At 43.1% G+C, this 24,475-nt stretch overlaps 1 pseudogene; it reads left to right on the top strand.

Annotated features, from left to right (window-relative positions):
- Positions 1–4,353: 4,353 nt before the first annotated feature.
- On the top strand, positions 4,354–14,804 carry LOC111140179 (annotated as a pseudogene).
- Positions 14,805–24,475: the final 9,671 nt, after the last annotated feature.

Genomic DNA, 24,475 nt, shown 5'->3' with positions numbered 1-24,475 from the left:
TGTCAGTAGATAAGGAAATTTAATAATTTTTCTTCTGCCTCTGTTTCCCACATCATATTGATGTAACACTACAAGTAGAGGCTTTAGTCAACCATAAACATCCCTCCTGGTAAAAGGAGCCTCAAAACTCCCAATGGGACAGTGCCTGACTGGAATGACTTCACATCAGGTTCAGAGTGTCTTAGAGACCAAAAGCCACCAATAGATGATGGAAGGCCAACTTATTAAATACTGGGCTGTGCTTATAGATATGCCTGAAATATACTTAAAACCTATCAAGCTTTAAACTTAGCTAATCTAGTGCCTGACCCTGACCATCATACTTCTACAGAGCATAACTGTCTAGAGATTACTGATCTTGTTATTCTAGTCAATGAGATTTAGGAAATTCCCCTCTCAAAATTTGAGACAGCATTTAGTTTACTGGTGGCAACAGTTTCATGGAAAAGGGAGCAAGAATACTGGGTGTGCTGTAGTACTCACTTGTGCTTTGCAGTTGGCCAAGCCTTAAAAATTAATATTTATACTGATTCCAAATATGTTTTCCTAGTCCTGCATGCTCATGGAGCAATTTGGAAGAAGAAGGGATTATGATCAAGCCATAAATCCCCAATCAAATATGGGCTGAAATGACTACTCTTCTTAAGGCTGTACACATACCCAAGGAGGTAGCTATAATTCACTTCAAAGGACATCGAAAGGACATGACCTTGGAATCTAAAGGAAACAGTTTGGTAGACCATGTAGCCAAGCAGGCAGCACAGAATAAACAAATAGGAAGTCTTGTACCAGTCTGAACTCCAATAAAGTCCATAAGACCAGTCTATTCAGACTGAGAAATTCACATAGCCCAGGAACAAGGATATTCAAAAATGCACAGGACTGTCATGTTGACAATGAAGGAAAAAATCTTTATACACAAAAATAAGCAGTGGTAGATAATACTGGGTTTACGCCAGGCTGCTGATTTGTGTAGAAAGCCCACGGAGGTAAGGAAAAAAAACAAAAAAAAAAAAACCAACTTTGCTAAGAAAATTTATCCCTAGATTTGGACTCTCTTGGTCCCTACAAAGTGACAGAGGACTGTCTTTTATGACACAAATTCAAAAGATGACCCCCCAAACCTGAAGAGCCCTTGATACCTTGATTGCAGTTAAAGTGATGAAGTTTTAGAACATAGGTGAGGTTCAGTGGGGTGAGGTCCAGAGCCGATGACCAAGAAAGAATTCTTGAGACATCTTTGGTAGAAAATGGTGGTTTATTAAAGCATGGGGACAGGACCCTTGGGCAGGAAGAGCTGCTGCCCTGATAACCTGAGGAATGGCTGATTATATACACAGGAGTTGGGTAGGTGAGGACAAAGGGGGTGTTCAGAAGGGCTGTCACAGTAATGAAGACTGTTAGGATACTGAAGGCATGGTTATTGTCAAGCCAAGGCTGTTTTTTCCCTCTAATGAGGCACTAACAAGAAGACAGTTGGGCATTTCCTGGTGGAATGTCACATTCCTCCTATCACACATCCTTGTCAATGAGCTTTAGATTAAGAAGAAATTTAACTTTATTTCCTTCCACCTCAGCCTTCTTCAGTTTTATGGAGGGGAGGGTGATGTTAGGGCTTTAGGAGCTGAGTTACTTGTCTCTGGAAGTTACGCTGTTGATAAGGTAGCTTCTTTGTTGTAAATCACTAGGACATTTGTAAACCAAGGGAGACTCCTGTCTTGCAGGATTGTGATCTCTGTAAGTTAACTATTTGATTTTCTTTTAGGGCAGCCAGGAGTGCCTGAGGGATGTCACACGTGTCACCGAAGCGGGGGGGGGGGGGGGGGGGGGGGGGGGGGGACGTGTAAAGTGCCAGCTTTTGTTTTGTCCTCAGCCAGCCTTCTGCTCCCTCATCAAAAGGAGACCCCAACTTAGATGGCTGTCTGCTAGGGGGACCCAGTGGCTATGTGGCTCTAATTTGTGTCCATGGCTTCCCTCAGGCTGGAGGGACCACTGTGCTCTGGGTTTTACCTGGATGCACAGATGCATTATTAACACCATGACCAACCAGCCAATCTTCTAAGTGTGTTTTTATTTTTGTTTCCTTAATTAATTAATTTATTTGACAGAGAGCGCACAAGTAGGGGAGTGGGAGAGGGGGCTCTCTCTGACGTGGGGCTCCATTTCAGGACCCTGAGATCATGACTCAAGCCAAAGGCAGATGCTTAACAACAGAGCCACCCAGGTGTCCCTAACGTTACAAAGTTAAAACTGGTGGACGCATTCTGTGTCTCATTGGTAGGACCACTTAATTCTTTTTTTCCTCTTTGGGACTAGAGGTGGTTGTTTGACACAGGAAAGTTCTTAAGTGCATGATCAAAGCCCTAAACGACTCTCAGAATAGCATTTCTCTACCAAATACTTAAGTAACACGAATGCATGAAGCAGTTTTATTGAGTAGAAAGGCGTTAGATGTTGTAACAGCTGCACAAGGTAGAACGTGTGCTATCCCAAAAACAAAATGCTGTGCACACAGTCTATATGACCACAAAAGTATTTCTGGGTTTCTAACAGACATGGACACTCATATTGGCATGTAACAATTGCTATTCTTCCTTCAATGCTTAGTGAAACTCCTAGAATCCAGGAGATTTTGTCAACTATCAGAGGACCCTTATTTAGGGTTCTTTTTGTGTTGTCATTTTGTCCCAAGTCTCGCCACTTGGTGCTGAGATGCCTTACCTACCATGACTTCAAGCCCACAGATGATCCTTTCCACCCAAGTTGTCCACACATACAGTCTCCCTTGGATTCAGCTGCTTCTGCTTCATAAGTCATGTCTGTTACAAGCCCCAAATGACCAATGTTGGCCCATAGGTAGGGACGTCACTATGTATCTATTCAGCAGGTAGAAGTTACAAAAGATGAGAACTTGCACTCTGAGCAACCTTCAAGATTTAAGGGTAGAAACTGTTCCGTAGGGGGAATGATATGAGAAATAAAGGTGAAGAACGATGATTATATTTCTCACCATTACAGCCCACTGACAAGTCCTTGATACAGGCAGAGTTGCCTCCCTCCAAGGATCCAACTGCCTCCCAGCTTAACATTTTGCCAAGGGCAATAGGCAATCTTAGCCCAACCCCCAGGATCCTGTAAATCTCCTTTAACATATAAAAACTGCTTTGGAATCGTCCTTTTTCTCTACCCTACAAAATACATGTTGGCAATCATCCTCCAAATTTATGACCCTCCCATATACATCTGAAGGGTCTCATGCCAGAGATTTTACTAAACAGTAAATATAAAAGTAATAAATGACCTTTCCTAACAATAGCTAGCTCCCTCAAGGTGTTGGAAACCTTGTTTCCAAAATACCTGGGAGGCTTAAGCTATCCCTACCCTCCTCAGAAAATGGAAGTGTATAATAGGTCACTTCTCATGATCCCAGGACAACTCTTTCTGCCCACAGGTCCTGTCCTTCACCTTTAATAAAACCACATTTTTACACCAAAGTCCTTTCAAGAATTCCTTATTAGCCATCAGTATTGGAACCCTAATGCCTTTTCTGCCTCATCTACAGGTAAGAGAGATGACGGCAGACATTAACTTTTTAGATCATGAAGAGTTGTTCCAACGGATTGGCAAACCATTGTTGGACATGCATTTCCTATTTCCTGTGAATATATGTCCTCTATTTGAAATTCTAAATCTTCCCTCCTCCTCCTGTCACAGTGGCACGGATGCTCCAGTCACCTGTCTTTGAGCCTCATGTCCTTCAGTTTCCCATAATTAAGATTTTTTTTAAGTCTCCTTAAATTGTGTTACACCTTTTTTTAATTATTAACAGGCCAAAATGAGAATGGAGCAAGAAAACCAAGTTTTCCTCTCCTAAATTCACTTCTGCTGAATGACCAGATCTCCACGCTTCAGACCCCAAATCTAATGCGAACACGGAGCTGGGGATCAAGAGGAACAGCAGCTTCATTGCTTCACTGGCAAAGGAGGCCTCAGCAGGTTGGGCCGGCAAACCTGCAGCGCACCCAGAGGAAGGGGCTGGGGTTTGTAGGGCAATAGAGAATCTCATCAGTTTCCGCAGGAATTGTGTCTGTGCTCCCTGCCCTGTTCACTGTGTTGTCAGGGTGGAACCAGGTTCCTGAAACAAAGAAGGGCTGAGAAAGGGAGAGGGGAGATTTGGAGGGGAGAGGCAAAGGGTCATTTAGTTTGGAATGGAGTCTCCCTGAAGCATTAATGCAGCCATTTTCATTTCTGTTCAGCTTGATGCTCTGAAGTGGTTTCCATTTCAGTCACCAGGACAACTGTAGGAAGACCACTTCATATGTTCCAAAGAGAAACTATTCGGTATTTCCTAGAATGGGTAAAATAATGAAAAAGGCTAAAACTCCATATTTCATGGAGAATGTTGAGGAATCCAAATTCTCCTATATTGCTGATGGTATGGTAAAAGTACATTCAGTTTGGAATATGATTTTGGAGTTACATATAAAAATAAACATTTACCTAATGAAGGGGAGCATTTTGTCCCCCTAAAATGCATCTCTGGCCTAAGGATTATATTAGGCTGGTATTTTAAAGAAAGGGTAAAAGAAAAGCTCTGATACCCAGGTTTCCCTTTGTGAGAGACTTTGCATTGATAAGGGAAAACTTCATTTTAAGGGTGTCTCCCCCTGTGTAGCGGAAAGAGGGAGAAGGTGTCAGTTTCCAGAAACACTGACCAGTGGAGAAGGCGTGGATCTAAATGTGGTCACAACCACAGCCTTGGTTTCCCTCCTTCTTGGGCTCTCCTCCCCAGATGCTTTCCAATAGCATCACCTGTGCAGTTTCAAGAAGGATCTTATCTGCTGCTCCTCCCTCTCAGATTCTACCCATCCATTTGGTGGAAACAACATTGTTGTGTTACTAAGGGCGGCAGGAGATTCTCAGTGGGTCAGAGGTAAGCACGAGGGCTTCTGGTGGTTTTATGGGAGTGGAGAGCAGAGTTTGGCTCATGGAGAGGTAAGGTGGTCTCTGCTGCGTGAGTCTGGGAGGGTCAGGTCCATGCAGTGCACAGTCCCTATGCTGAAGCTGAATTTGTGGGCATTCTGTGGGAGGGGAGCCCCCTGAAAGCTGAGAAGGAAAATTCAAAGATTAGTCTGGCAGTACGAGCTTATTTGAATAGCTCCTGACACAATGGAGTAGGAATATGGGCCTTTTCTGTGTTTCAGTGTCCTGCCTCCGGGGAAGCAGTTTTGATAAAAGAAATCTGTGTTTTCAGGAGGCTGACCCACCCAGCAGGGAATCCCTGTCTCAGCCCCAGGCCCATTCAGAATTTCCCCCCCTTTCCCACCATCCATGGTCACAAGAGTGGCACAGATGTGGAAGTAAAAGTGTATAAACTCCCCCCTTTGTTTGTTCCCAGGGCTCAGACCCTGGGAGAATGGTCACCCTCCTCTGAGCCCGCTGGTGTTAAATGAACTCCGATCCCCACGGTCTCCCAGGGCCACCCGGTTCTTCTGCAGGATCCAGCCAGGTCCCAGAACAGTTTTCAGGTGCACAGGCTCTGTTGGTGGCCTGAAGGGCGTTTTCTCCTGATGCTGCTGTGATTTCTCTGCAGATATCTTGTGAGAAAGAAATCTAGAGGAGGAGGTAAAAGAAAAAATGGCCAGTTCTCAGGTAAGGCTGGTATCCCAGGAGAGGCCGTGTCATGTTTTCCTCCTGAAATTCCTCACTTTTAGAAATTGCAAATGTTAATTCCTGTAGTTCTGATGTTTCTCTCTTCTGTTTTCACCTGATTTGAAGATCTTTCCAGAAATGATACTCAAGGCCAGGTCTTCAGAACCCTTCTCCTCTGTATCCCAGATCCTTCTCTTCCATGTCTCCAACCTGCCTTACAATAGGACAGCAGAAGCTGTCACTGGGTGTTATGCCCCAATAACGGGTCCATGATTAAAGGAGCGAGACTGATATAAAGCGAAGGTCAAGCAAAGCTTTATTTCACGCCAAGCATCAAGAATCTAACTGAATGTTCAGGGACGCACCTCTTACAAGAGAGGACTACCCTTCTCTGTTTCACAGTCTAGCTTTTAAGGGCAAAGGCCATGCGGTCGGGCCTGGCCACACACAGGTGACCAATGAGATTGTAACACACACAGGAAACTCCACAGTGATGCTAGGTGACCAATTGAATTACAATTTACCCTAGTAGACATTTGACCCAGCCTATCACCTTGGTTGGGATGGTGCCCAAAGGGTTCTCAAAGGGTGGGGGCCCCTACTCCTTGGTAGCTAGGGAGACAGTATGCAACCTCCTACTGATCGGATGTCTCCACCTGGCCTGACCCACCCTTGTGTCTGGGCTTTGTTACCTGAGGCTGGTTTCTGGGACTTGTCTCCAAGTAAATCCCCTGGGGGAAGGGGAGCAGGGACAGTTTAACTTTAATGAAAGCCTCTTGCTAAATAGGTCCTTACATGGGAGTTAAAGTCCTGCAAGCATTGAAAATAGTTTCTGAGTGAGAGACGCACAGGGGAAAGCCTTGAGTCTGTGATTCTGCTGCTGCTGAGGTCTGGTCCAGGGCTGTCAGTGAGGGAAAACCTTTCTCCTTTATATCCCATGTGCTTGCTTTTCTCAGCACTGTGTTTCCCAGGGCTCAGAAAATCAAGAAATGAACTCGATGGATTTGGGTCCAGAATAACTCCAGATGTTCTCTGAGAGAAAAGTGTGGGAAGGGGGGGTTCTTGAGACTTGCTCTTTAGAACGTGAAGTAGGTGATAGGTCCCCCAGTGATAGATCCATGATCAAAGAAGTGAGACTGATACAAAGCAAAGGTCAAGCAAAGCTTTATTTTGTGCCAAGCATCAGGAATCAAACCGACTGGTCAGGCTGCCTATTACAGCGAGAGCGACCCCTCCCAGCCTCACTGACTAACTTTTTTTTTTTTTTTTTTTCTCACAGACTAACTTTTATAGAACAAAGGCCATGTGATTGAACCTGGCCACACACAGGTGGCCAATGAGATTGTAACACACAGAGAAAGTTGCATAGTCATGCTAGGTCACACACGGGTGGCCAATTGAATTACAATTTACCCTATAATAGACATTTGAGCTAGCCTATCACCTTGGTCAGAATTGGTGCCCAAAAAGGTGTCCAAAAGGTGGGGCCCACACTCCTTGGTAGCTTGGGAGACAGTATGCACCCCCACAGATTGGTTGTCTCCACCTGGCCTGACTCATCCTAGAATTCGGGCTCTGTTATCTCCACCTGACCTGACCCTTGTATTTGGGCTCTGTTATCAGGGACTGGTTGACCATATTTTACTGGTTTCCCAGACTTGTTTTTAAGTAAGCTTCCCTTGGGGGGGGGGCAGGGTCAGTTTAAGTTTTCCTGCATAAACAACAAAATCACTGTTTAACTGAGATGGAATCGCTCTGGCTAAATAGGCCCTTACATTAGGTATTTTATGTAAAATACACTAGTTAAAATACACTACAGGGGAACCTGGTGGCTCAGTCAGTTAAGCCTCAAGACTGTAGATTTCCCCCTGGGCCTTGATCTCAGGATCCTAGGATGAGCTCTTCCTTTGGCCGCAGGCTTAGCTGGGAATCGGCTTGAGATTCTGTCCCTCTCCCTCTCCCTGGCCCTTGCACTAAAGTGTAAATGAATCTGTAATTAAGATTATACTGCCTCATAGGGGACATGGAGACTCTGTTGTCTAAATGTGGTGTCTCTGCCGGTCAGGTGGGGGCCCCGAACCTGGGTCCATGATTGGGTGGAGGAAGTCACGTGGGCTTGAAGAGTTCACCTGAGGCAGAACCACGCTCTTTGTAGTTCACAGAATATCCTGTGGGAGGCAGGAGGCAGGAGGCAGAGGAGAGAGAGGCTCTGTGCAAGGAGCCGTGGGTGCGGTGGGCGCTCTTTGTAGTGCGGGAAGGTGAGGAGTTAGGGGGCTCAGGGAAGTTTCCCTCTTCTGGGCACTGTCCCTGGTTGTCAGTAGCTCATTGGTTAGTTCAGGCCTGTGGCTCCTTTGAGGTGAGGCCCCTGATGGGCTTGTCTGGGTTCAGCAAGGGGGTCACTGAGGGCATTTCTCCATGCCTTTGTTCAAGCCCGCTTGTCTCAAAGCAGCCCCTACAGAGACTGTAGGTGATTGAACTGTATATATATCCTCTGTTTTCGTGAGATTTGTATTCTGAATTCCTGTTTTCAGACCACACACACACACAAAAATACCAGTGATGGTGTGTCCTTGGGTGTGCCTTGGCACTGAGATTACTTTTCTTTATCTCTTCTCCCCAAATGCATGTTGGCCATCAACCTCCATGCATGTCCCCCAGATCTGCAGGGTCTTCTATCCAAGGTTTCACTCAACAGTAGTAAGTGATCTCATCATCACACCAGCTGGGCCCTCAGGCCCTGGGAACCTTGCTTTCAGCTTCCTCGGTGATGGCTGTGCTCCTGAGCCACTCACCATTATAGTGCAGACTGAGTTCCTGCTCATACCCCAGTGCAGCGCCTCTGACCCGTGGGGCCTGTGCATCATCAGGAAGACCACAGCTTTTGCATTGAAGACATCTCAGTAATTGTTTCTTCATCATCCACTCCCATGCCCCAAGATTTCACATCAGAAACATGTCAAGAATTCTTTCTTGACCATTGGCTCCTCTCCTGCATGCCAACAGTTTGCAGTGGACAAAGAGGGCCATGACTTCTGTGTAGTTGATAGAGTTGACTTCTGGGAATGAAAGGAGTGAAAATTCTCAACTAGCAGCCCTCTGCCCAATAGGCTTTTCTTTTACTCCACACCCATGTCAGGGAGAAGGAAAGGTAAAGTCTGGTTCTACGTGGTGACACTAACTTGCTCTTCTATCTTAGGGACCATTGTGAACTCTGTCAATGGCCACTTGATGACTGTGGTATTTATTTCAGGAACTGCTAAAATTCATGGAATTCTCTCAGAAGGAGTGGGACACCTGACCCACACTCAGTGAGAACTGTACAGGGATGTGATGCTGGAGAACTATGGACACCTCCTCTTCTTGGGTGAGGAAGTCTCCTTCCAGATTTCCCAAAGCCAACTGAGGGTTTTGTTCTTTCCTGTGAAGAATGCCTCTTGGGAGATTTCTCTCTGAATGGCTGGAATTTGGATCCAAGCAGAAAGGGAAATAAGTAGGGGTTTGTAGATGGACAGAAAAATCTTCATGATGTTTCTTTTCAGCCTTGGCTTCTCCTTCCTCAAGGTAACATCCCTGTTGTAGATTAGTGGCAGTTCTCAACATCTAGTGACAGAGAACGGTGCTGCTCACATCTTAAACTGAAATTTCCCCTGCTTATTGCCATGTCTACTACTTGGAGGTAGGATGTGAACACTGGAAATGCCTCCTGTGTGTTCTAAAGGGACTGTTGGGCAACAGCTTTTGGGAAACCATTTTCTAGAATTCTACAGTGTCCCTTCTTCTCTGCTGAACACAAGCCTGATGGGAAGTTAGAATCTGCAGCAATAGTCACTTTTCCTTTTTCCTCATAAACAGGTCTCACTGTGTCAAAGCCAGAGCAGATTATGTTTTTAGAGCAAGAGAAGCAGCTCTGGGATGTGAAGAGAAAGGAAACAATCCTTTCTTCAACCCAGGTAGGTGTGAATGAATGAGGCAGATGACAGAGGGGAGGTCCAAGTCTGATGGAGGAAGGTAGACCTTAAGCTGTGGTTTGAATCTCTCTCCTTGAATGAAGATTAGTTGGAGACATGCCCAGTTTCTTTTTTCTCTCTCTCCCAGAGGGACATCTGCTCTCCAACATTATCAAGCTCTTAGATTTGTCTAGGGATTCTCCTTTAGCTCCAGTGATGGTCTGTCATGTCCACCAGGAGGGTCAGGAGACTGCTTGGAGGGAGAGTGCCCCCTAAACTGAGAGGTTCTCCAGATGGGTCAGATGGTTGGACATTTGCCTTTGGCTTTGGTAATGATCCAGGGTCCTGGGATCGGGCCCCGCATCAGGGTCCCTGCTTGGCGGGATCCTGATTCTCCCTCTCCACTCCCCCTGTTGGTGTTCCCTCTCTCGCTGTGTCTCTATCTGTTATACAAATAAAAAAAAAATGAGACTCAGGAACTTCATCAGATAACAAAGCACCTTCCAAAAATAGACAGTGTGTAGTTTTATTTCCCTTCAAAAGTTCTTTTTTTTTTTTTTTTTTTAATATTAACTAATAGAGGGGTGTCTGGGTGGCTCAGCGGGTTAAGCCAATGCCTTTGGCTCAGGTCATGATTCCAGGGTCCTGGGATTGAGTCCCGCATCAGGCTCCTCACTCAGCGGGGAGCCTGCTTCTCTGTCTGCCTCTCCCTGCCACTCTGCCTCCTTGTGCATTCTCTCTCTCTGACAAAGAAATAAATAAAATCTTTAAATAAAATAAAATATTAACTAATACAGAAACTTCTACTCTCTGTGTTCTATTCCTCAGGGGTGGAACAATGTCTCTATTTGTTTCTTAGCCTTCTCACATAAATAATGCTGTTGGGGAACTAGAGTATTTAGAACTCAGATCTTGTAGCCTTTAATAAAGCCCCAGTCATTACCTAACTCAAAAAATGAATGAGCTTTATGCTTTTTGTCAATAAAGTTATGTGTGTATTTGTATGTATTTGGATATCATACATACATACTCTGTGATTCCCACTGTCTAACTTCTCTCCTTGGTGAGTGGTCAGTGAATGTTGCACTCTGTCTAGATGAGTTGTCATCAACACAGAATTAATTTCATCAGGTATTTGTGGGCAAATTTTGATTCTCTCTGCATGAGAGAAAAGACTTTCTGGAATTGAAAGTGATTTTGAAACATTTTATAGCTCTGTACCGTGTTTTGGTATTAAATAAGAAAGATATATTTTATCTTTAATTGTAGTATTATACCATGATATGCCTTGGTACCTTCCTCATTAACTTTTGTGTCTTCTGTGAGTATTTTCATTGTGGTTACCTTACAGATTGCTTAAAACAAGTTAGAAGTAAAACTAAGATTTTAAATCTCATACCATCAATTGCACACAAAATCCTTGATCCCGTCTCCACCCCTGCACCCACTTTGTTACAGATATCACAGCTTCTGTCTTTAGGTCGTGTGCTTTACTACCTACATCAAAGATTTTTATACTCTTTTAAAAACAAAATTCTGTGGCAGAAATAAACATCAGGGATACCTAATTACAACACTTACAACACTACAGGTTTGTGTGATTATCTAAATATTTATTTTTAGAAGACAGCTTTGTGTCCTCATGTGGTTGCAGTTTGCAGTTTCTGTGTAGAATCCTTTTCATTTCATTGAGAGCGTGTTCCTTTTACATGTCTCCGAGGACAGGTCTACTGGTAAACTTAGAGCATTTTTACTTGGGAATGTCTTCATTTCTACCACTGTGGAAAAGAGTTTTGCCCGATAAAGTATGCTTAGTGGCCATTTTTTATTTTGCAGTACCTGAGTACTCGATGCCAGCCCCAGTCCTGTCAGACCCACTGAGAATCATAGAGGAGAAGCTTGCAGTCTTTCCCTATTGAATAGGTTAGATTTCAGCTTTTCACACATCTATGGCATTCATTATATTGAGGGGTTTCCTTCTCTCTATCCATTGAGTGTTTTTAATGTGACATGTTGTCCGCTGTGCCCATATGTGTATTCTGTCTCCCTTAATATGATCATGTCATTTTTAATCTTCATTCTGTTAACGTGGAGTCTTGAAGTGATGGTTTTCTATATGTTGGAGCACCCTTAATTCCTGGACTGTTTCCTACTTGATGATCTTGTAAAAAGGGAAAATGTGCTGTTGATTCAGATTGCTACTTATTGTGGACTTTGAGTGACTATTCCTCACAGGTAGAGTTTTGCAAACTTCGTCATTTGTAGTGTCTTCATCTAGCTTGCATGAGCTGGTAATGCTGGTGCCACAGACAGAGTGTTCTGCTAGTTTCCTTGATCATCACTCCTTGGAAATGTTTGAGGAGATTTTCAGTCCTTTCTTCTTCAGTGTCTGTCTGTATATAAACCGAATTCATCCGGCACACAATTTTTGTTTCTTGGGAGTTTTTTCTTTTATTCATCCTTCATTCTGCTTTGTGCTTATAGATCAGTTATTTATTAAAATTTTTTGAATAATGGAATCTAAATTGGTTATACATTGCTTTTGAAATTCATACTCATTTTTTGGTATGAATTCGTGGGCACTGATTACCCATTGTTGCCTTTATAAGTACTTTTATTCCTACAGCCATTTATACTGTATCTACTTTTACTTTTTCACCTCTCATTTTAGTCGGTCTTTTCTCTATTATTCTTAATTTAGTTCATCGGTTGTCAATGATGTTGATCTTTTCTGACAAACGACTCTTCCTATGGTTGATATATTCCTATTTTTTTGGTACTCTGTTTGGTTCATTTGAGTTTTCTGTTTCAGTTTCCATCATTCTGCTAATTTTGCACTCATGCGACCATTTTCCTGATAGAGATAAAGGAAATTGATTTTCGAGACAGCAAATATGTGTGACCATACCACAGAATTATATATTAGGATATATGGTCAGTATGTTGTGTGCCATGTTACGTTTCCATGGAGAAATGAAGTCCTGATGAGTCCTTCTCAGCCATCTTTCTGACATTGCCTGATTGATTTGATGCTTCTATATTAGCATTCAAGGGTATATTTTCTGAATGTAGTAAGTGCAATGATTTTATTTTATTTGAAATCTTTCAGCTATATCTTCATCTGACATGCAGAGTTTCCCCCTAAAGTGCAGCATAGAAGGTTCTTTCCAGAACAGACCAATGCACAGATACAAACATAGTGCTGTTGAGATTTTACACTTACGCACAGACTGGGGCAATGATGGGGACAGTGAAGGGCCTCAAAGAAATCCTGGATGATACACCCAAACCGAGACAATTGACCTTACTGAGAATCTCACTGCCCCAAATGGTCAAGGTATAAACTGCTGTGGAAAACCTCGCTTTTTAAGTCAACTGTTTGTGCAGAGCAGTGTGTTTCTGTCAGCACAAGCTCCAACCAGATATTCAAACATAGCTGTTTGTGGACAGACCATTTGGAACATTTGAAAAGTAACCTAGTCCATGCTCAGAATAATGATTTGAGCCATTTGGAAGATAGGATTGGCCTGACATTTCGTCCAGATATTTCTGATCATCAGAGATTTAGAAATGAAGAACAAAGTGCTCAGTGGGATCCATTCGAGAGGGGCTTCACCGAGGAGTCGATCCTCCAGAATGACCAGACGGTTTCCACTGGAGTCAGAATTGCTCAGTGCACTAAATCTCAGAAAACATTGAACCAGGGCTCCTGTGTTCACAGATGTGTCAGGGCTAGGTTTGCAGAGAACCATTATGAATGTGATAAATGTGGGGAAGGCTTTCATCCAAGCTCTAACTTCAGTATACATAATGGTCACCATTTGGTAGACAGTCCTCATAAAGATAATGAATGTGGGAAAGCTCATAACAAGTCCTCCAGTGTTGGTGATCATCAGAGAATTCATGAGGGAAAAAGCCCATTCACATCTAATAAACCAGAGACCATGTTTAGTCAGTCATCAATCCTAAACATCAATGAGATAATCCCTCAGGGAGAGGAAACTTACATTTTTAAGGAATGTGGTAAATCCTTTGATTGCCACTCAACACTATCTCAACATCAGCGAATGCATACTGGAGAAAATGTATACAAATGTGAAGAAGGTGGTCAAAACTTTAAGGACTCTTCATCAATAAATGGACATTCGCAGATCTATTCTGGAGAGAAACCCTGCAAATGTCAAGAATGTGGCAAGGCTTTTAACAATCACTCAAGTCTTAATAGACAGCACCAAATTCATATTGCAGGAAAAAATTACAACTGTAATGAATGTGCCAATGCCTTTACATCATGCTCAAAACTTATTCAACATCACAGAATTCACAGTGGAGATAAACCTTACCAGTGTCAACAATGTAGCAAGAGCTTTAACCACAGCTCAACCCTTACTCAACATCACAGAATTCATACTGGAGAGAAACCTTACCAATGTCAAAAATGTGGTAAGGCCTATGCTATCCCTTCACAACTTACTAAACACCACAAAATTCATAATGGAGAGAAACCTTACCAATGTCAAGAATTTGGCAAGGCCTTTTTCCACAACTCAAACCTTATACACCATCACAGAATTCATACTGGAGAGAAACCTTACCAATGTCAGGAATGTGGCAAGGCCTTCAAGGTGAACTCACACCTCAGTTGACATAGCAGAACTCATACTAGAGTAACCCTATAAATTCCAAAAATGTGGCAAGGCCTCTAACTGGTGCTCAAGGCTTAGTCAGCATCAGAGAATTTGTAATGGAAAGACATCTTACCAATATCAAGACTGTGGCAAGCCCTTTAATCACAGCTCAGGCCTTACTCAGCATTACAGAATTCATACTGGAGAGAAATCTTACCAATGTCGGGGCACCTGGGTGGCTCAGTGGGTTAAAGCCACTGCTTTCAGCTCAGGTCATGAACCCAGGGTCCTGGGATCAAGCCCCGCATTGGGCTATCTGCTCAGCAGGAGGCCTGCTTCTCTTCCTCTCTTTCTCTGCCTACCTCTCTGCCTACTTGTGATCTCTGCTGTCAAATAAATAAATAAAAATCTTTAAAAAAAAAAAAAACAAATGAAATCTTACCAATGTCAAGTGTGTGGCAAGGCCTTTATACACAGCTCAACACTTACTCGACATCACAGGATTCATACTAGAGAGAAACCTGACGAATGTCATGAATGTGGCAAGGCCTTTAACTGGAGGTCAAGTGTTAACTGAGCATCAGAGAATTCATCCTGGAGAGAAACCTTGCCAACATCAAGAATGTTGTTAGGCAGGGCTCCTGGTCGGGTCAGTTGGTTGAGTGACTGCCTTCGGCTCAGGTCATAATCCCGGACTTCCAGGATCGAGTCCCACATCAGGGTCCCAGCTCCTTGGGGAATCTGCTTCTCTCTCTGACCTTCTCTCTCATGCTGGCTCTCACTCATTCTCTCTCAAAAAAATAAATAAAATCCTTAAAAAAATAAAATGTTGTTAGGCCTTTACATGCACTCAGTCCTCACTAAACATCATAATATTCATACTAGATAGAAGGCTTACCAGTGTATAGAATGTAAGAACAGGGGCACCTGGGTGGCTCAGGTGGTTATGGGGCTCCCTTCAGCTCAGGTCATGATCCCAGGGTCCTGGGGTTGAGCTCTGCATCGGACTCCCTGCTCAGCGGTCAGCATGCTTCTCACTCTCCCCCTGCCTGACCCTCCTCTCTACTTGTGCTCTCTCTCCATCCCTTTGTCAAATAAATAAATAAAATCTTGAAGAATGAAAGAAAAAGAGAATGTGAGCAAGATTGGTAAAGAGTGCTAACCGATTTATGTCTATGAGAGAATACATATTAGACAATAACCTCACAAATATAACCAGTGTGGCAAGGCCTTTGTGTAGCATGTACACCTTCTAAACAGAGAATTCATACTGGAAAGACACTGGATGAATAATGTGGCCAAACCACTAGCAGGCACACAACCCTTACTGCACATCACAGAATTCACACTGCAGAGAAAATTATGGATGTAATGAAAGTGAGAGAGTGCCTAAGGACTGCTCCCTCCTCACTCCATATGAGAGATTTTAAATAGGAGAGTAAGTGTACAAATGCTAAGAATGTGTCTGACCTCTCAGTGGGACTCCCAACTTTCTTCACATTGTTGTTTTCATACAGGAGTGAAACTGTAAAATGTAAAGAATGTGGCCAAGCCTGTAACTGGAATTCAGTGCTTACTCAATATGTCATAATGCATACTAGATTCATACTCTTGGAACATCATGAATGTGGAGAGGCCTTCATTTTAGTATACATTGGAGCACACACCAGAGAGCGCATTAAGGAAAGTCAATTGAAAGTTAGCAATGTTTAGAAAACTATTGAATTGAACATCAGATGCCAATGAATGTTACAGAAATCAAGCCAATGGAATATATTATTCACCCTACTCAGACATTACTCTGCATGAAAATAGTGATTATAAGGAGAAATCAGACCTGAACACTTAGAAAATGTATATGGTAGTCTGCTGAACAGATTTAGGGGATGGACTTTTTCATATATATAAGGATTTCAGTATTTTTAAATTTTTACATTAACCCTATATGTGATTTGTGACTAACAATGTATTTCTTCTGAAATCAGTCTGGAAAATTCCTCTGTTCCTCGTGGGTGTGTAAGAACATGGGGCTGATTGTTGCTTCATCAAAGATATTAGATGTCCTGCTCCATTAAGTGGGACTCATGCGTACCTAATTTTCCATGGAAGAGGACCGTGTGATGTACAACATGCGAAGTACATCTCAGTGGAGATGGTGCTTATGGTTATAACACTGATGTAAGATTCCATGGGGTAGGGGTTCGGAGCACACACTTCTGGATGTATTGACACTAAAGAACTTCCTCAATATTAGAAATAGGAGGTTTTCCTAATTGTTCTTTAAGGAAAAAGAGGTAGCCATGCAGTAAACTACGAATGTATCTTCCTAAGTGCAAACGTTAGAGAGTATGACTTGATGTGGTTAAATGAGGAAATCCTGACAGATGACTGCAGGAGGGTAGCTAACTCTTCCCTACAATGCCATACCATTGCACATACACATTTCTGAGGAATGTACCTCAGTCGTGAATTTTTTGGAAATATGTACTCCCACATCCTTCTGACAACACTTGAATGCTTTTACACATGGGTGTTCTGTATTTCAAATGGAGACAATAGAGTGGATTTGATATGCATTACTTACTCTGTGTATGTATGAAATTAATATATTTTCATTAATGAAACAGTGGTGTTTTTTCCTTAAAAGATTTTATTTATTTTGTTGACAGAAGGTGATCACAAGTAGGCAGAGAGGCAGGCAGAGAGAGAGAAGAGGAAACAGGCTCCCAGTGGAGCAGAGAACTCAATGTGGGGCTGGATCCCAAGACCCTGGGATCATGACCACAGCAGAACGCAGAGGCTTTAACCCACTTAGCCACCCACGTGCTTCAATAAAACACTGGTTTTTAACATATGGATATGAGTATGTCATGAATGATGTGTTATTCTACGTCTAGTGTTCATCTATTTCATTGCAGGTTGTATGGAGCTGATCGAATCCATCACCTGTTTGGTACTGGAGTAAAACAATATACCTAGGAATCCATTTTCCTAGTGGTCTGAAGGTTTAAGGGATATGTGATTATTTTTCCCCTAGTCTATGTTATGATTTTCTCCTCTTTGTGAATACAATGATATTAACTGTGGGTGTATTACCGAGGTATGTAACGTAGAGGTATTGTTGGTGTTTCAGCTCACGTACTCCATGACGCTGCTACTTGGCATCGATTTTGTGTAGCCAGCAGTTTTGAAGGTCCTTGCACTGACAGGAGCCATTCTCACGTGTGCATTCCCCAGTCACCACACTGCAGGGTGACAAGTTAGTGGAACATCTCATATGACATCTGCACTCCGTTCTTGTGAGACACCATCTCTCTTTCTCCCAATACTTTCCCTCCCATGTCCCTTAGAGAAGATTTCCCCTCCCCCAGAGCTTCCCTAAATCTGTTTCAGTCGGAATGGCATATTCTGGACATAGACTTGGGACTCTCTAGCACTGCACCATGGACGCAAATGAAAGCCTGTGCCCCATGTCCTACACTGAGTGGTATTTCGATGTGTCTATGAGGTACACATGTGCCTATGACCATGCTATGTGTGTCATAGATACCCCATAAGAAAGAGAAATCTATCCCAATAGGAGTGATGTGGTAGCCCAGGGAAGAGACAGAAAATATTCAAGATGATGAATTAGCATGTAGAGGAGGAGAAGTGTCCCAAGTTTCCCAAGTGACTCCCTAGATGTAGAAAAATAACCTTTACTTGTTTATGACTTAGTTATCTCCAGATCTCCAGTTGTATTTACCCTCATTTTTCTTTCCAGCTACGTAGGCACCACAAACATTCTTTTTTGCCTGAACTATGGAGAGAGTGTCCTCAGAAAATGCTTCATTGAGATTAGACTGTTGGAGAGCTGATGGGTATTAAGACATTTAGCACAGGGATGTGGGATGTGAATCTAAGTAAAATTTGAGGAAGGCACCATCTTTCAAGAGAAAAACAAGACCTATTAAAATGAAATGTGAGGAACTTTTTCCCGTGTGTGGAGGGACCTAGAGGTGGCTCCCTTTAGTCACTGCAAAGGCACAAGGAGCTCTTGCTGCTGTCATCTGATGAATACATGTAATGGGGGAAAGAATTGGCTAATGTGGGTTTCTCAGGAGTAGGGAAGTCCTGCTTTATCCTGATGATTTGATTAATCTCCTGAGGACTAATGCTGCTGGATGTCAGTGATTACACTACTTTCCCTGCCTAGATCCCTGACAAGGGATGGAGGAGGGTATTGGATGATGCAATCATGTGGGCAGCTTTAAGATGTCACAGGGTAGAATAGATATTTGAGATGAAGAACCCTTCTGGACAGTAGAATCGGCAGGATCTGCAAGACACATGCTGTGGTTTCTCCCAAGCTCTCATTTCCCAGGGAGATCACCCCAGTCAAGGTCAGATCCAGTGTGGTTGGGTGATCTTCAGGAAAGCTGCTTCACCGCTGTGCGGGACTTTCCTACCTTTTCTCAGCACCAGAATGAGTGTACTTCTGTATTTTGGGTCTTTGCATGGCATGGATTTGTTGGTGAAGCAGTTCAACAGTGAGAGGCAGTGAGTATATCTGCTTGAAACAGTCCAGCCCAAGTGTTCATTGACCCCTCAATGAATAAAGAAGAAAGATAGAAATCAAAAGGCATATTTATAACCCTAAAAGGGATGAAATCTTGCCATTTGCCACAAGGTGGATAGAGCTAGAGTGTATTCTTCCAAGTGAAATAATTCAGAGAAAGACAAGTATTGTATCATTTCACTCATGTTTGGAATTCAGAAAACAAAACAAGTGAGCAATGGGAAAGAAAAGAGGAAGGGAGAGGCAATGCATGAAATAAACTTTTTTTAAATGATTTTATTGTTTTTACAGAGAGACAGGCAACAAAAGGAGTGGAAGAGGGAGCAGTAGGCTCTCTGCTGACCATGGAGCAGGATTTGAGGCTTGATCCTGGAACCCTAGGATCGGGACCTGAGCTGAAGACAGATGCTCAATGACTGAGCCACCCAGGCACACCAAGAAACAGACTCTTAACTTTAGAAAACAACCTGATGGTTGCCAGAGTGGACATGAGTTAGTGGATTCATTAAGTAAATGATGGGGATTAAGGACTGCCCCTGTGATAGATATAGAATGTTATATGGAATTGTATAATCACTGTTGTACACCTAAATCAAATATTACTTCATATGTTAACTAAGCGGAATATAAGGAAGAATCTTAAACGTCTTTTGTGTTTTGCACATTTAAGAAATTTTTTGTTTTATATTGTCTGACTTGTAGCTGTTGCCCAAAATCTACCTTTGCACACAAATATACTTATTCTTCTCCCTTCCTCATTCTTCCCAAATTCAGAAAGTTTTCGTGACTATTCTTAATTTTTATGCCATTATATGTTTTAGCTCTGAATGAATATGCCAATTAGAGTGATCTTACTATATTTCATGTCATGGTTTTCTCTGTAGTTAGTCTGCCTAAATTCAAAGTGCTCGGTGTGTTAAGTGGCTGATTCTTCTACACTTCCCCTGATGGAACACCTAAATTATTGGTGTCCTGAATGGGAATCCCTGTGGGATGGCTGCTGGATGCTGAAGCTGACTCTGCCGCTGTCTACTGAGAGGAACTAATGTCGTTTTTGTGTTTGGATTCATTCAGAATCTTACTGCAAGAATGCATCATTTCAATGAGTTACATTGTGAAGGATTTTAAATTTTAGGGGCGCCTGGGTGGCTCAGTGGGTTAGGCCTCTGCCTTCAGCTCAGGTCATGATCCCAGGGTCCTGGAATTGAGCCCCGCATCAGGCTCTCTGCTCAGCAGGGAGCCCGCTTTCCCCCCAACCCTGCCTGCCTCTCTGCCTATTTGTGATCTCTCTCTCTGTCAAATAAATGAATAAAATCTTAAAAAAAAAAAAGAAAAAGAATTTTAAATTTCAAAAGGCAGTTACCTCTGTGCCACAGACATGCAATTTGTGCTTCTCCTGACTCTAAAGTGTGTTGTGGTCACGCAGTATCACAAAAGAAAAGTACCTTCCTTTTAGTAGATTCAGAACTGAATTCCTAGTGATTTTTTTTTTAAGCAGGAAGTCTATTGGGCTGCAAGTTGGGAGATAGATCGGAAACACCTGTTCCCATTGCTAGCCAAAAAACAACTGCTCCTACCCAGGCACAGAAGGAGAATGGCAAAGCCTCTCAGATTGTGTGACCTGTTATAACCAGAAGATGCCTAATCCTCACCAAATTGAGCTTATGGTGACACTCAAAGCAAGTAACAATACATTTCCCTGGTGTTGTCACTTGCCATGTTATTTACCAAGAGAGGTCTTCCCAATCAGGTGCCTTATTTCTCCCACTGCAAACTGAAAACACCGTACTCAAGAGTCAGTTCACTTTCTCCTTCCTAGTGTTCTTTTTTTTTTTTTTTTAAGATTTTATTTATTTATTTATTTGACAGACAGAGATCACAAGTAGGCAGAGAGGCAGGCAGAGAGAGAGGGGAGGAAGCAGGCTCCTCACTGAGCAGAGAGCCCCATGTGGGGCTCGATCCTAGGACCCTGGGATCATGACCTGAGCCAAAGGCAGAGGCTTTAACTCACCGAGCCACCTAGGCGCCCCCTAGTGTTCTTAATGCTAACTTTTTGGTATACACAGTCTTTGTACAGTAACTTTTTAATTTTTTCTTTTTGGTTTATGACAACTTAATTCTAGGATTTATTTCATACTCTTAACAGAGAACATTTTCTTTATAAAAATTCTTATGAGATGGGGTGCCTGGGTGGCTCAGTCGTTAAGTGTCTGCCTTCAGCTCAGATCATGATCCCAGGGTCCTGGGACTGAGCCCTGCATCGGGCTCCATGCTCTGCAGGAAGCCTCCTTCTCCCTCTCCCACTTCCCCTGCTTGTGTTACCTCTCTCACTGTGTCTCTCTCTGTCAAATAAATAAAAACTTTAGAAAAAAGTTCTTAGAGAGAGAGAGAGTACACTTGTTACTGGTGGTGTTGGGGGAGGGGATTGGCAAAGGGAGAGAATTTTAAGTACCCTCCACCCTGGGGACAGAGCCAATACCAGGGTTCCATCTAACGACCCTGAGATCTTGACCTCAGCCCCATCAAGAGTCAGCTGCCTATCCAACTTAGCCACTCAGGTTTTCCATCTTTTTAAGTAATTTATTTTGATTCCAATTAGTTAACATAACATGTTTTCGGTTTCAGGTGTCGAATTTAGTGATTCCACAGTTCTGTACTTCCCCCAGTACTCACCAGGTGCATGTACCCCTTAATCTTTGAAATGGAGTCTCACTGAAGCATGAATGCAGCCGTGTGATTTTCGTTCCACTTGGTTCTTTTATGTGGTTTCCCGTTTCAGTCGCCAGGACCGCTATAGAAAGCCCACTTCATCTTTTACAGTGAGACACCATTCAGTATTTCCTGGAATGGCTAAAAGAAAAAGGATAACACCAATTTTCAGTGAGAATGTTGAGGAATTAGAATTCTCATATCGCTGATGGGAGGGTCAAAAGGACATTCACTTCAGAATGTGTGGCAGTTACTTATGAAAGGAAACATTTACCGACTGCAGGGGAACAATTTGTCACCCTAAAGTGTGTGTGGCATAAGCATTATTTTAGGCTGGTTATTTTAAATAAAAGGCACATAAAGGAAAGGCTCTGAAATCCTGTGTTTACTTTTGGAAGACTTTTGCATTTGTAAGGAAAAGCTCCGCCTGTAAGGTGTCTCTGTGTAGCAGAAAGAGGGAGAATGTGTCTCCAGAAACTCTGATCGGTGAAGGCATGGATCTTCATCTGTCACCAGCACAGCCTTGGTTACTGTGCTTGGCCTGGTCACCTCCCCAATTACTTCCCAATAGGATCACGTGTGGAGTTTCAAAAAGGATCTTCTCTGTTGGCCTCCCCCTCAGATTCTGCTGGTCAGTTTGGGTGGAAACAATCCTGTTGCATTAATTAAGGGCTCCAGGTGATTCTCAGTGAGGCCAGGGGTAAGCACGAGGGCTTGAGGTTTTTTTATGAGAGCGAGAGCAGGCTTTGGCTCATGGAGAGGCAACATGGTCTCTGCTACGTGAGTCTGGGAGGGTCAGGTCCATGCAGCACATCGTGCCTATGCGCTCTCTGTCTCTCTGGGCATTTTGGGAGGGGAGCCCCCCCCCCCGGAATTAGAGAAGGAAAGTTCAGGGACTGGTGTTCAAGTAGGAACTCCAAGTTTCTGAACAGCTCTGACACAAAGCACTGGGATGTTGGGTCTATCTGCATTTTGGGGTCTTCAGGCAAGCAGTTTACAGACGAAGAGTTTGTATTGGTGGCTTGAGGGGCCCTTTTTCCTGATGGAGCTGTGACTGTTCTACAAATACCTTATGAGAAAAAAATCTACAGGATGAAGTGAAAGAAGAAGTGGCCGGCCAGTTCTCAGGTAAGCCTGGCATCCCAAGTCAGAAGTCTAGTCATGTTTTTCTCCTGAAATTCCTTGCATTTAGAAAGTGCAAATGTTGATTGCTCTAGTTCTGAAGTTTCTGGTGCATGTGTTCTTGAATGAAGTATTCATTTTCTGAAGTGATACCATAGGCTAGGTCTTTAGAACACTACTCCCCTCTATCCCAGATATCCCCAATCTCCCCTACATCCCTTCTCTGCCTTCTTTCTAACCTGGCTCCAGTAGGCCATCAGCAGTTGTCACTTTGAATTAAAGTCCTGCAAGTATTGAAAATATTCCTTTGGTGGCATATCCATTGGGGAAGGTGTGTGGCGTCTAAGATTCCCGTTGCTGATGAGGTCTGGTCCTGGTTTATCAGGGAGGGATAACATTTCTCATTTAGGGCCTGTCTGGATGCTTTACCAGGTCTGTGTAGCCCAGGAGTAAGAAAACACACAAGTAAAATGATGGATATAAGGTCCAGAATAACTTGGAAGTTTCTCAGATTAAAGAAGTGGGGGGAGGGGATTGTTGAGTCTTCCCCTTTAGAATGTGAAAAAGATGGAAAGCCTGGGTGGATCAGTCAGTTAAGCAGCTGCCTTCAGCTCAGGTCATGATCCCAGGGTCTCCGGATCGAGTCCCCCATTGGGCTCCTTGCTCAGCAGGAGTCTGCTTCTCTCTCCGCCTCTGCCTGCCACTCTGCCTGCTTGTGTGCGCTCACTCTCTCTCTCTGACCAAAAAATAAATAAAATATTAAAAAAAAAAAAGAATGTGAAAAAGATGTTCTATGTAGAATACACTAGAGGTTTGTCTGGGTGACTCCGTCAGTTTCGCACTGGACTGTTGATTTCAGTTCAGGTCATGATCTCCAGATCCTAGAATATGAGACCCATTTCTGGGTCCCTGCTCAGTGGGGAGTCTTTTTGAGATTCTCTCCCTCTACTTCTGGCCCTCTCCTCCTCCTTCTAAAATATAAATCTTTAAATAAAAATAGACATTTAAATAAAAATACAGAAGGTATTACAGCACATGGAAACTGTGGTGTCTAAATGTGGTATCTCTGAGAGTCAGATGGGGACCCCAAATGTGGGTCCATGATTGGGTGGAAGCCAGTCAAGTGGGCACTGAGAAGAATTCACCTGAGGCAGAACAAAGGTATTAGAAGTTTGTTGAATACGCTGCAAGTTCGCAGCAGGCAGGACAGCAGAGGAGAGGCTGTCTGTAAGGAGACAGTGGTGGGGGCTGTATTTAAAGGGGGAAGGTGAGGGTTATGGGAGCTTATCCAATTTTCCCTTTTCTGGTCACTGTACCCGGTTTTCAGTAGCCCAGTGGTTGGTCAGGGCCCATGGTTACTTTGAGGTGGGTGCCCTGATGGGCCTGTCTGTATTCAGCCATAGGGGTGCTGGGGGCCCTTTCTCCATTCCTTTGATCAAGTCTGCTTGCCTAAAAGCAGCCTCAACAGAAACTATAGGTGATTTAACTTCGTTTATATCCACTGTATTTTCATAATTAGATTTCTATTCTAAATTACTGTTCTTAAACCACAAGAAAACCCCAGTGATAGTGTGTCCTTTGGTGTGCCTTGGGCACTGAGATCAATTTGTTGGCATACACCTAATGTTAACTGCTTTTATTGGCTTGCTGCTCTTTGCCAGATTCCTCCCCTATAGTGTTCATATTCCCTGTCTTACATTTATACAGATCTTAGGTGTACAGAGTGATATGCAGAAACCATCACATTTCAGATGGAAACTTCTTTCCCCTGAGTTTCTTTTGCTTAGAGTCTTTCTTTCTTTCAATTCCACCCATATATATATATATATATATATATATATATATATATATATATATAT

Source organism: Enhydra lutris, unplaced genomic scaffold, assembly GCF_002288905.1.
Source record: "Enhydra lutris kenyoni isolate GAN:26980312 unplaced genomic scaffold, ASM228890v2 scaffoldscaffold221, whole genome shotgun sequence".
Classification (NCBI taxonomy): domain Eukaryota; kingdom Metazoa; phylum Chordata; class Mammalia; order Carnivora; family Mustelidae; genus Enhydra; species Enhydra lutris.
This window is presented reverse-complemented; position numbering and strand designations above follow the sequence as displayed.